The following is a 13,632-nucleotide window of genomic DNA, read 5'->3' as shown; positions in this document are numbered from 1 at the left end:
TTTAATTTAGACTGTAAATTAAGAGAAGAGGAATTTTAGAGTCAATAGAGTTTGCTATTTTAGGACAGTCTTCTCAGCTTTTGTGCTCAGTTGTGCTTTGCTAACACAAAGCTCTCTCCCTGGGAAATCAGCCATCTTAATTGCTCAAGTTTCCATTGAAGGATATCTGAAGTGACCAGACCCCAGAGGGGCAGAGTCATAATAAAGAATGTTTATTGCTGTTCTATGTCCTCATTGTTCAGTGACACACAGAAGCATCTCTACTTTTTAGTATCTTGTAATCAGCATCAAATTATTTTCTCTGGAAACCTTGACCCTATTACTATTAAATCACATGCAGACTCTTAAATGATTTACAAGCTGCCCAGCTTAGCTTCGTATTTTACATCTCTCCGGTGATTGCATTTTCATTTCATAACAGCAAACTTCTCATAGGTCAAAGAAACCATCCTCTCAAGGAGGTCAAATTCCCTCTCACTTCACATTCAATTTAATGAAATGGGATAGGAAATCAGTGTTTCTGAAACATAATTCCCAGTGCTCAGTAATGTGGCAGCGCAGTACTCTAGAGGGATGGAAACCTCTAGGCTGACATCTGGTGTTGGATGATTTCAGACACACAGAGGAAATCCACTTGTTCTGAGGCTGCTGTGGAGGCAGCTGGCCTGCAGAGTTAAACAACAGCATAAAGATCACGCTTGCCCAACTTCCGAATTAAAAAGAAAAGGAAAGAGATAAAAGAAAGAAAAGAGGGGAGAACATCTGCCCAGCATCTGTTGTTAGAAACTTTGTCTCTCTTATGAACCTCAGACTGTGTATTCCTAGAAATGCCAGTTCACCAGGTGATAGTGCTAAGACCAGTATAATATGAGATAATGGTAATGTGGCAAAATGAAGTAATAACAGTGGGAATCTTGTCTCTTTCAAGGTAAAATCTTGTCCATCTAAGATACAGATCTAGTTTTGTTTTGGGAATGTATCAAGACATCTGGCTTCATAAGCGCTTGCTTTAGTCTCAGGTTTCTCTCAAATAGTCTTTTCTATATCCTCAGCACATAGTTTTCTCTACTTCTAATACCTTGCAGAGTTCTTCATACATAGTTGATATTCAATAATTGACCTTGGAAAGACACCTAATCTGTTAAAGTTTGTCAGATACTTCAGAAAAACTTTGATCTTCTCTTAGATCTCTTTCCTTTTTTTATGGAAAATGTCCAACAATCTGCAATTTATATTGCATTTGGAAAAAAAAAACTGTGATTTACTTTTATGTATTTTATTATAGAATATTTCAAACATAAAAGGTAGAGACTAATTTAATGAATACCCACATACCCACAAGCAAGCTTTAAAAAAATTTAAAGTTTGCCATGTTTGTTTTAGATATATTTTTATTTTTAATTATTTTATTTTTTAATTAATTAGTTATTTTTTTTTGGCTGCATTGGGTCTTCGTTGCTGTGCGCGGGCTTTCTCTAGTTGTGTCGAGCAGGGGCTACTCTTTGTTGCAGTGCATGGGGTTCTCATTTCGGTGGCTTTTCTTGTTGCGGAGCACAGGCTCTAGGCTCACGGGCTTCAGTAGTTGCAGCACGTGGGCTCAGTAGTTGTGGCGCACAGGCTTAGCTGCTCTGCGGCATGTGGGATCTTCCTGGACCAGGGATTGAACCCATGTTCCCTGCATTGGCAGGTGGATTCTTAACCTCTGCTCCACCAGGGAAGTCCCAGATATATTTTTAAAAAGAAGCAAAATACTGCAGATACTGTTTAAGCCTCCAACCCTCCACGAGTCTATCTGCCTCCCCACTTCCCTCCCTTCTGCAGAGGGTACCTCTACTCAGAGGTTGGTGTATATCATTCTCATGCATGGCTCATCAGTACATATTTACACTTTTTACTATACAGTTGTGTATATTTTACCATTTCATTTTACTATACATGTAACAAATATTTTACCAAGTATATATTTATTTGCAAAATCATTGGTGATACACTGTACATATAATTTTCAAATTTTCTCTTTTCACTCAGTATTATATTTTTCAGATTTTTTTCATGCTTACTCACCTAGTTAAAGATCACTGCTTCTCCAACTCTGGTAAATAAGTTGTTGTTTTTGTTAATATTCAGCCTATCATATGTCTAATTAAAATACAATAAAAAAGGATTATGTGATAAAACAAAGATGATAACATGTGATAAAACAAAGATGTATTAGAACACAAGTCTACATTTAGCAGATAAAAATTACTCTAACTTGCTATAAAGTTTCTTTAGAAAACAATTAATGAATAGTAACAAATACTTTGCCAGCTGACACTGGTGGAGCGTAACTCCTCACCCCTTCAGTGAGGGCTACATTGTGACTTCCTACCAAAGAGTATGGATGGGGGTGGGAAGATGTGAAAGAGGAACTTTACACTATAGAAATCTGACAGGTACTAGCACAGCTAGGTGATCAAGGTCAACATCGTCCATGATGTCATGTTGATAGTATGCATCCCTGACATGATGTGATAAGGACACTTTACCTTTATGATCTTTCTTTGCAAAACACATAACCACGGTACATCCATGGGGAAAAAGCATTGGAAATACTTAATGTGAGGCACATTCTACAAAATACCTGACCAGTAGTCCTCAAAACTGTCAAGGTCAATAAAACAAGGAAAGCTTGACAAACTGTCACAGTCTAGAGGAGCTTAATGAGACGTGACGACTAAATGCAACGTGGTATCCTGCATGGGATCCTGGAACAGAAAAGGGATATTAGGTACAAACTGAGGAAATTCAAATAAAGTTTCAAGTCTAGGTAATAATATTATATTAAGGTTGGTTTATTAGTTATGACAGATGAACACAGTAATGTAAGATATTAACCATAGGGGAAAATGGGTACACCATATGCAGAAACTCTCTGTACTATCTGTAAATCTAAAACTATTCTAAAATAAAACATTTATTTTTTTAAAAAAGGCTTTTGAGAAAACTTAACATAACCAGGGAAATAAACATTTACTTAAATATCCATGCCTAGAAAACGAAACAAAACAATTGACCAGATATGTAAACCTTTATTTTGGGATTTTCTATTCTGATCCATGATCTATATGTCTCCTAATGCAATATCACACTGTCTTATAGTTTTATAAATAGTTGTTTTATAAATAGTTGTGCAGTCAGGTGGTATAAGTCCTCCAACTCTGTTCTTTTTCGAAGCTTTTTTGGTATTCCAGGCCTTTTGCTTTGCCACTTATTTTTGGATCACCTTGTCAACTTTTTCAAAAAAGACTATAAAGATTTTAATAGAGATTACATTAAATATATACATCAATTTGGGGAGACCTGATATCTTAAAAATATTGAGTCTTACAATCCATGAATATAGAATGGGTTTCTATTTTGTTATAGATCTCCTTTAAATGCTTTCAGTAATCTTTTTAGATTTCCGTTTACAGGTCTTTCACTTCTTTTATTAAATTTATTCCTAAGTATAGTATTTGTTTTTGATGTTATTGTGAATGAAACTGTTTTCTCAATTTCAGTTTTTGATTGTTTTTGCTAGTATTATGAAACATAATTGTGTTTTTAATTTTGATTTTGTATCCTTTGACCTTTCAAATTTGTTTACTAATTCTAGATTTTCTTTTGTCTTATTTTTTTTGAGGTTCCTTAAGATTTTCTACACACAGGACCATGTTGTCTGCACATGAAGACAGTTTTACTTCTTTTTTTTCGATATATGCTTTTAGTTTATTTTTCTGGCCTGATTGCACAGTCTAGAACCTCTCACACAGTATTGAATAGAAGTGACGAGAGCAAACATCTCCTCTTTGTTCCTGATCTAAGTGTGAAATCATTCAATCCTTCACTATTAAGAATTGTCAGCTTTTCTTAGATGCCCTTTGTGAGACTGACAGTGTTCCCTACAATTCCTAATTTGTTGAAAGTAGTTTTTAATCATAAGTGGATATTGGATTTTTTTCAAATGCTTTTCTGATTCTGCTGAGATGGCCAAGTGGTTTTGTCCTTTATTCCACTGATATTGTGTATTACACTATTTGATTTTTGTTGGATGTTAAACCAATTTTGTATTCCTTGGGAAAATCCCACTTGGACATGGTATATAATCCTTTTGCTATGTTGGCTAGATTTGCTAATATTTTATAAAAGGATTTTTGTATCTATATTTATTTAGGATATTTCTTTACAGTTTTCTGGCCTCAGGATGAATTGGAAGGTGTTTCTTCCTTCTCTGAAAGAGTTTGTGTTTGGTTGGTATCATTTTTTTCTTTAAATGTTATGTAGAATGCTTAGTGAGGTCACCTGGATCTGTTTTTTTTTTGCGGGAGGCTTTTTAATTACTAATTTTATTCCTTCACTTGCTATAGGTTTATACAGATATTCTATTTCTTCTTGTGTCTCTTTTGGTAATAAGTATATTTGTATCAGTATGTCCATTTCATCTAAGTTGTTAAATTTGTTGACATAAAGTAGATTGCAATATTTTCTTATAATCATTTAAATTTCTGTTGGAGAATTACTAATGCCCCTTCATTCATTCCTGATTTTATTGATTTGTGCTTCTCTCTTTCTTGCCTTTGTCAGTGCAACTCTTTATCAATTTTCTTAACTTTTCAAAGAACCAACTTTTGGTTCCACTGATTTTCTCTATTGGTTTTCTGTTTTCATTGCTTTCAGCAGTAATCTCTATTATTTCCTTGTTTTTAGTATTATTATTTCCTTGTTTAGAAGCTTAGTCATTTTAGATCTTTATTACTTTCTAATGTAAGTGTTCAAAGCACTAAATTTCCCTCTAAGCACTACTTTAGCTGCATTCCCTTTTGATATGTTGTGTTTTCCTTTTCAAGTAATTCAAGATATTTTCTTATTTTCACTGTGATTTCTTATTTGATCTTTGGGTTATTTATAAATGTGTTGTTTAATTTCCAAATATTTGGGATCTCTCAAAATTTTTCCTGTTGTTAATTTCTAATTTAATTTTATTGTGCTCGGAGAACATATTTTATATGATTTCAATTCTTTTAAATTTATTGAGACATTTTATGGCCTAGACTATGGTCTGTTTTGGGAAATGTTCCCTTCGTCCTTGAAAAGAATGTGTATTCTGCTGTTTATGGGTGGAGTGTTCTATAAATGTCAGGTGAAGTTGATTGAGGTGTTCAAATCTTCTATATCAGTATTGATTTTCTGCCCAGTTCTATCAATTGCTAGACGTAGGATATTGAAATCTCCACCTGTAATTATTGAACTGTCAATTTTTCCTTTCAGTTCTGTATATATTTATGTATTTTGAGGCTCTACTATTAGGCATTTATAACTTCCATATATATTGACCCTTGTATCATGAAATGACCTTCTTTGTCACTAGAAATATTTTTTGTCTTAACTTCTGTTTTGCCTGATGTTAGTATAGCCACTCCAGCGTTTTTATGGCTACTGAATGTATGGTATATCTTTTTTCACCCTTTTACTTTCAACCTAATTGTGTCTTTAAATCCAAATTATGTCTCAATTTGTTTTTTATCATTGGTCAATATTTTTATGGTACTGAAATGTTTGTTTTTAACAACTTTGTCCAGTTTTATGCTTTTCTTGGTGGGGGAGAGGATTCTCCACTGTCTTCATGCTGCCACATCCAGAAAGCCAAGCTTTCTGTTTTACAAAAAAAAAAAAAATAATTGCTTCTTGTAAAAAAGTTAAATAATGCATAGAGGGATAAAGAATAAAAATCAATTCCTCTGTATCTCAACTACAACTACTATTAACCTCAGTGTGAATATTCTTTCATACTCTCTTAATGCATTAACATGTACTTTTATATTAAGAGGACCACACATTACAGAATGTTTTACAGCCTTTTTTCATTCACCAAGATAGTGGGTAGGTATTTCAGTGTCAGTGTGAATAGATTTACATCATCCATTTTAATGCCTGGACAGGATTCCATTTTATGACACAGTTGTTCTAAAATTTATTAGCCAGTCCCTTACTGAGGAGTTTTAAAATGGCTTCCTCTTTTCTTTCTCATTTTACAAACAACAATGTGATAAAAGTACATCTTTGTGCAAATGTCTAGGTATCTTCTCAGGATAAATTTTTACAGGAAATATTATCAGTTTTCAGGGTGTGATCATTCTAACTTTGGGGATATTTCTTTAAATCACTCTCCAATTTATATCCCTTCCATCAATGCATATATGTAGCTATTTCACAATATTCATAAGTTCTGGGCATTATTCATTATTCCTATGTTTCCCAAGCTAATAATTGGCATTGATAATTTATTCCTACTTTTGTTTGTGTTTGATTGCTAATGCTATTGAACATTTTTTGTTTCTATTGAATACTTGTATTTCTTTTTCTGTATGAATTTCCCATTTTCTATTCTTTGCCCATTTCTTTTTCTATTGGTATTTTTCTTCTTTGTTAGGACTTTTTCTCATTTACCATGTATTTTATCTATTTCCCTTTCCCACTTTTTTCATGTCTTCAACTTTATATTTTTTCTTTTTTTTTGCCTTTTAAAAAAACTACTTTATTTTTATGGCAGAGCGCAGGCTATGTAGTCAAAGTGCTGAGGTTCCAATTCTAGCTGGCCAAGTATAAGCTATGTGACAATAGAAAATTAGCGATTCTATACCTCAGTGTCCTCCTATGTAAATTGTGAGTAATGCTAGCACCTACCTTGTAGACACTATGTGAATGTTAAATGTTATAATAATTGTAAAACATTTTGAATACTGCCTATAAGTTATTAATGAGTCTTAGCTATTATTATTGCTATGTAATAAAATCTATAATTATTTTTCTGATGTTCAGGTTTTCATAGCCAGCCTTACCCTAAGATTTTGTGATCTAAATGTGTTTGGGAAGGGGGAAGGGGCAAGATAGGGATATGGGATTAAGAGAAACAAGCTACTATGTATCATATAAATAAGCAACAAAGATATATTGTACAGCACAAGGAAATATAGCCATTATTTTGTAGTAACTTTAAATGGAGTATAATCTATAAAAATACTGAAACATGATATTGTATACTTGAAACTAATATAATATTATAAATTAGCTATATGTCAATAAAAAAACTCAAAAATTGTTCTTGAGCAGTCTAAGATTTTAGATATATTTACTCACACTTTGTTTCAGTGCTTCTATAGTATTAATATTTATATACTTATGTATTCAATCTATTTGTATTCATTTTGGTGAGTGAGATGTCTATCAGGAGTTTACTTTTTTTCCAAATGACTGACCATTTTGTTGATCATCTATTTTATGAAACAATTACCAAATAATTTAAGAATTTGTTGCATAGTATACTTTATCTTAGTAATTTGAAATGCCTGCTTTTCTTTTTTAACATCTTTATTGGAGTATAATTGCTCCACAATGGTGTGCTATCTTCTGCTGCACAACAAAGTGAATCAGCTATACATATACACATATCCCCATATGTCCTCCCTCTTGCATCTCCCTCCCACCCTCCCTATCCCACCCCTCTAGGTGGTCACAAAGCACCGAGCTGATCTCCCTGTGCTATGTGGCTGCTTCCCACTAGCTATCTGTTTTACATTTGGCAGTGCATGTATGTCTATGCCCCTCTCTCACTTCATCCCAGTTTACCCTCCCCCCTCCCCGTGTCCTCAAGTCCATTCTCTACATCTGTGTCTTTATTCTTGTCCTGTCCCTTGGTTCTTCAGAACCCCCCCTTTTTTTCTTTTTAGATTCCATATATATGTGTTAGCATATGGTATTTGTTTTTCTCTTTCTGACTTACTTCACTCTGTATGACAGTCTCTAGGTCCATCCACCTCATTACAAATAACTCAATTTTGTTTCTTTTTATGGCTGAGTAATATTCCATTGTATGTATGTGCCACATCTTCTTTATCCATTCATCTGTCGATGGACACTTAGGTTGCTTCCATGTCCTGGCTATTGTAAATAGAGCTGCAATGAACATTATGGTACATGACTGTTTTTGAATTATGGTTTTTCTCTGGGTATATGCCCAGTAGTGGGATTGCTGGGTTGTATGGTATTTTTAGTTTTTAAGGAACCTCCATACTGTTCGCCATAGTGGCTCTATCAATTTATATTCCCACCGACAGTGCAAGAGGGTTCCCTTTTCTCTACACCCTCTCCAGCATTTATTGTTTGTAGATATTTTGATGATGCCCATTCTGACTGTAGTTTTGATTTGCAAAATGCCTGCTTTGTATTAGATTGAATTCTCACATATAGTTTAGCCTAACTCTGGACTCTCTGTTTTGTTCTAATTATGTCTGTCTACTTCTGCATTGGGATCATGTTACTACTAGTTAATTATTGAAACAATTTTAATACATTTATGTCTGCATGATCTTATTTTCTCATCCATAAAATTATGAAAATATCAGTACCTATCTCAGAGAGTTGCCTGAAATTTAATATATATATATATATATATTTTTTTAAAATTTTATTTATTTTTGGCTGCATTGGGTCTTCATTGCTGCACGCAGGCTTTCTCTAGTTGCAGCGAGCAGGGGCTACTCTTCATTGCGGTGCACAGGCTTCTCATTGAGGTGGCTTCTCTTGTTGCAGAGCATGGGCTCTAGGCACACGGGCTTCAGTAGTTGTGGCTCACGGGCTTAGTTGCTCTGCGATGTGGGATTTTCCTGGACCAGGGATCGAACCCGTGTCCCCTGCATTGGCAGACAGATTCTTAACCACTGTGCCACCAGGGAAGTCCCTAATATATGTTAATTATTTAGAAAAGTTGCTTGACACATGTAAATTTTTCAATACATATTAGAAGTTGTTATAATCATTACTGTGAAAAAGTAGTTTTATGTCTTGACTGATAGGTTGGGACAATAAGACCCTCCAGTGAATCATACTCCTGTGTCCATGCCCCTTTGCAATGTGAATTTCTTATTCTTCATCAAGAAATGGAATCTATTTTCCCACCTCTTGGATTGGAATGGGACTGTGTCTTGTTTTGACCAATAGAATAGTAGAAGGGACCTTGTATGGTTTGTATGCCTGAATCCTGAGAGGCCTTAAAATATCTGCTTTCACCCTATAAGAAAATTTGGATAGTATAATTGAGGTGCCTTGGGTGGCTGTCTTGGATAACCACTAGACACATGAGTGAAGGCATTTTGGACCATCCATTCCCAGAAAAGCTCTCAATCCCAGAAACTGCATGAGTAACCCCAGGTGAGATTAGCAGAAAGACTGTTCAATGGAGTGCAGCCCAAACTGCAGATTTGTGAGCCAATAAATGTTATTTTAAGCCTCAGTTTTATTCCTTTCAAATGCCACAGTAGGTAACTAGAGACTTTAATTTCCCATTTTAAAGTTAAACAATTACTTCCATCTCTCAACTGGAATTTCTCATTCTTCAAGAATATTTTACTTTCTTTTCTATAATTTCTGTCTGAATCTGTATTTCAGTCATCATTCTGACAGCACAAATGTCTATGAAGATATAGAAAAAGACAAAAACTCAATAATACCTAAAATAAAAATTGACAAATTATTGGGTGATCTGTGAACATTTTTTATACTAATTAAATAGGGAACAGAGCTATATTTAGAACCATTAATGGTTCACCTGTGCTTCACCACAGATGTCCTGGTCATCTGAAACTGAAAGACGGCCAGCCCTATTGTCAGCCATTACACCCTCCCAGTCCCACTATCTAGAAACCTGGTATCAGTACCAAATAAATCATGTTATTCTGCCCAGAAGTTTGTCAGTTTTATTTGTAATATAAATTCAGGTTGATTCCAAAGACAAATGCAAACCTCTGCTGCTTTAGGAAATAAACCAGAATAAAATATAATAATCAGCACTTCCAAATCAGGAGCTATTGTTTTCATGTGGCCAAATCTATTTAATTATGTTTCTCTATTATGTGTGAGAGATGTTCTGAAGTCTAAGAGTTTAAGCATTTTCACATACAGCTTTCCTTCTGTACTATGCCCCTTACTTGGTGTGTGACATATTTTATTTCAGAATTTAGGAAAAATAATAACTAAAAACTTTACGAAGTCAAGAAGAAAATTAAGACCAACACATAAATGAGTAGATTGGAATTTTCCATGAAGTAGTTCATGAAATAAAGACAATCAAAAAGACTGCTCTCTGGCATATCTAAAACAAACAAACAAAAACCTAGGAAATAATAAGCAAAGTTAATAATGATAAATTGTTTGGCAACAGCTACAGAAAAGATGGCCTAATAATTCAACCAGAGGACATGGCATTTTGAACTTTTGTGTTGGATAAAAAAAGAAATTGGCTGGAATTAAATCTCCCAAATTGAAAATTTCTCATTTCTCCAATTTTCAGTTAGTAGAATTATCTTGTATAGAGAAATATTATATAAATTAATAGTGAATACAGTTCTGCTCTTTATGACAATCGATGTTTCTTATTATTTTTCTAGACGTCAATCATGAGAAAGTTCTTTTTGTAATTTATCTGAGAAAGTACCATCCCATATTCTTCTAAATGGAGACGAGATGGTAATGTGTTTTTTTCCAGTCTCACTAAGGAAAACCTTGAGGGGACCACAATATAATTAGAAATATTGATTTTCTGCCACAGATACCTTTCCCAGCAGTGAATGGCACACCATTCTCTCTATTTGTTTAACATAGTAAGAGAGATCAGCAGTAGGATAGAGGCCAGGGCAAGGTACGCTATCGTACCTCTTATGATCCATGCATCCTAACATATAAAAGTGTGCATCACATACTTGGCATGACACTTGGTTCTCAGGCCTCTAGGGGTGTGTGTGTGTGTGTGTGTGTGCGCGCGCGCGCGCACGCACACATGCTTGAAATCATTTATAATAGATGTGTCTGTATATCTAAACCAGCACATAAGAACTCAGAAGAATTTTTGTTGTAACTTAAAAATTTGTATAGCATTTTATAATTTGCAAAGTGCATTAACATCAACCATCTCGTTTTACATTTTCCTACCTCGAATGTATTTTGAGGAAGTAATTGCCTCACACTTTGGAGAAATGACTGTGAAGAAGAAAGGCTAAGTGAGATGTCCAAGGTTATAGGGAAAAGGAGGAGACGGGTGGGACACCTGAATTCCTTTACCCAATGCCATGCTGGCCCCAGAGATGGAAAATATATTTTTATGATACTCAATGGGTGAAACTGAAGAATGATACTCTTCTCTTTACTACTTTTTTTCGAAGTACATTTCTTTGAGAAACATGTCCAGTGTAACCTGGGTAGCATTATATACATATATATAAGGATTAAATTTCATTACTATATAGCATATATTCTATTATTCTGAATACTAATACCCATTAAAAATAAGGTTCTTAAATGCCATTGGCTTATCCAATTTTGAGAGAGTTCTGGTATAGTACACTGCACACTTTCCTTCTAAACACACACACATACCACACACACACACACACACACACACACACCACATACACCCTATATAGTGTATCAGAAGTTGATAAGTATTGATTAATCAAGCTCTTTAAGCTTAAATATCCAACCAAATACCTGTCTAATTTAGTGTAAAGTAAAAATATCAGAATTTGTGTTGCTCCTACCCATCACACATTTTTTTTTTCATGGAAAAGCATTTGGATTTTGATACTTTAAACGTTTTTGAAAATGTTGATAAATACAAGCTGTACTTGGAGCTGGGTGACAGACATGCTTTCAACATATTGGATTTTTATCCGAGAATGTGACTTTTTCCGAAAACCATTCAATCTCAGGCCTTTTGCTGCAGGTAGGTTCCATGGGAATGCACGAAAAAGAAGCAGGGCCACAGTCCCTATGGGAGACTGTAGTTTCTTTAAAAACAGGCTGCTGGTACTTCCTGTGAAGTTCATAAAGCCCCTCTCCCTTTGCTTAGTCATCCAGAATGAAGCCTGGTGAGTCAGGCTCTCTTCCTCTTCCTTGCAGCTCCGACACTGCCTTCAGTCAGACTTGTCAGGAATATTAAGGATGGCTTTACTGGCCATGACCTCTCTTCCAAACTGCAAAGGAAAATTCCTTTAATTCTGTGGAAAAGCTTCTCTCCCGAGTCAAATACAACATAAAAATATGCTGCTGCTCCTGGCTCTGCCATCTGCTTCACGGCAGAGTGCTGGGGTGTCCGAGAGCACTATCTGTCGTTCCTGTGCCCGGGGAATGAAGGCATTTCTAATGTCATCAGTGGTGTCCTGGCTGATGGCACAAGAACGACCTGGTGCTGGAGGTGATGTCTCTTATTATCTTGTTACCGAATTAAGGCATATGGACCCTGCTTAGGCCCAAGCCTGCCCGAGGCTCTCTGCCTTGGAAGGGGAAGGTTCTTTTTCTGTTCAGGTTAAAGTAGGTGAATAACAAAACCGAAGGTGAGATGGACACAGCACAAGCTTTATTCAGTGGCCAAAGAATGGAGAAGCAGTTCACAGATCAACTTCTCACCCACCTGGCGAGAGGGATTTAATTTTAGAGTAAAGACAAAGGGAGGAGAAGTGAGGCTAATGGTGGGGAGGCGTATGCATTAGTCTGCCGGGGAAGGGACAGGGCTATTTTGAGGGAGTGGGATACCACCCCATTTTTATCCTTTTTTGGTCCTTAATGTCTGGTCATGGCTACTGGTAGGCGTGTCATTTAATATGCTGATATAGTAAAATCAATGTATAATGAGATTCAGGGTCTGTTGGAGGTCAGATTCATTGCCATCTTGGTCCCAGCTGGTTCCTTCTGTTTTTTTTTTTTTTTTGTGTGTAGCTTCTTTTCTTATCTCTGGACCCTTTAACTTAAAGATTTATGTTCACTCCTGCTAAAGGTGGGGAGTTGGCAGGTTTTGAGCAAGGACACTCCTGCTAAAGATGGGGGTTGATGGGTTTTGAGTAGCTTTGGCAACGATCTCTCTCAAATAGAACACACCGTTTCCCTCGACTCTTAACAAACTGCCCCAGTGTAGCATTATACTTCACCTCTGCCACCACCTCTGCCAAAGCTCTTCCACTGAATGGTAGTGTCCAATGGGCAGAATGAGGACACAGTCATCAGATAAGCCTCCTTTGGCCAGGGAAAGGTAGCAATGCGTGCCAGTGTTGACCACCAGATGCTTTCTACTTCAGGGCTGGCAAGGCAAAACCAGCAAGGGCCTGGAGTCCGGGGAGGTCTGCAAGGCTGCTTTGGGTGAGGAGAAGGCTTGTTATCACTGCCAGTAGATGGGTGCTTCCTTCCTGCATCTGTGCAGAGATGATAGAAAATGTACATACAGCTTTTAAACAAATCATTGGTCATATAAGTAAGAATGATTTCATCTTCTGTGTGTGGGTTGGATATAAAACACCTGTTTAATTTTAACCATCATTATTGTGAGCCAGCCTTGTGGAAGTGGGAGAGAGCCATCTGCTCCAGAAAGGTGATTATGAGTAACATAATGAAGCTTCATTTGGCCAGCACTGATTGGGGCAGAATTGCATGGTGATCATGACAGCTTGGAGATTGGGAAAATTGGGTTTGAATAGGAACGCTCCCACTTACTACCATTGTAAACTCAGACAATTGTTTAACCTCTTTTAGTCTTTGTCCCTTTATCTACAAAGTGAAGATAGATGATCA

The 13,632-nt window shown here is 35.9% G+C and overlaps 1 pseudogene; it reads right to left on the bottom strand.

Moving 5' to 3' along the window:
* Positions 1-11,657: 11,657 nt before the first annotated feature.
* Positions 11,658-13,284, bottom strand: LOC101274158 (CWF19-like protein 1; annotated as a pseudogene).
* Positions 13,285-13,632: the final 348 nt, after the last annotated feature.

This window comes from Orcinus orca, chromosome 12 (genome assembly GCF_937001465.1).
Source record: "Orcinus orca chromosome 12, mOrcOrc1.1, whole genome shotgun sequence".
Lineage (NCBI taxonomy): Eukaryota > Metazoa > Chordata > Mammalia > Artiodactyla > Delphinidae > Orcinus > Orcinus orca.
The sequence above is the reverse complement of the archived record's forward strand: the minus strand, read 5'-3'. Positions and strand labels throughout refer to the sequence as shown.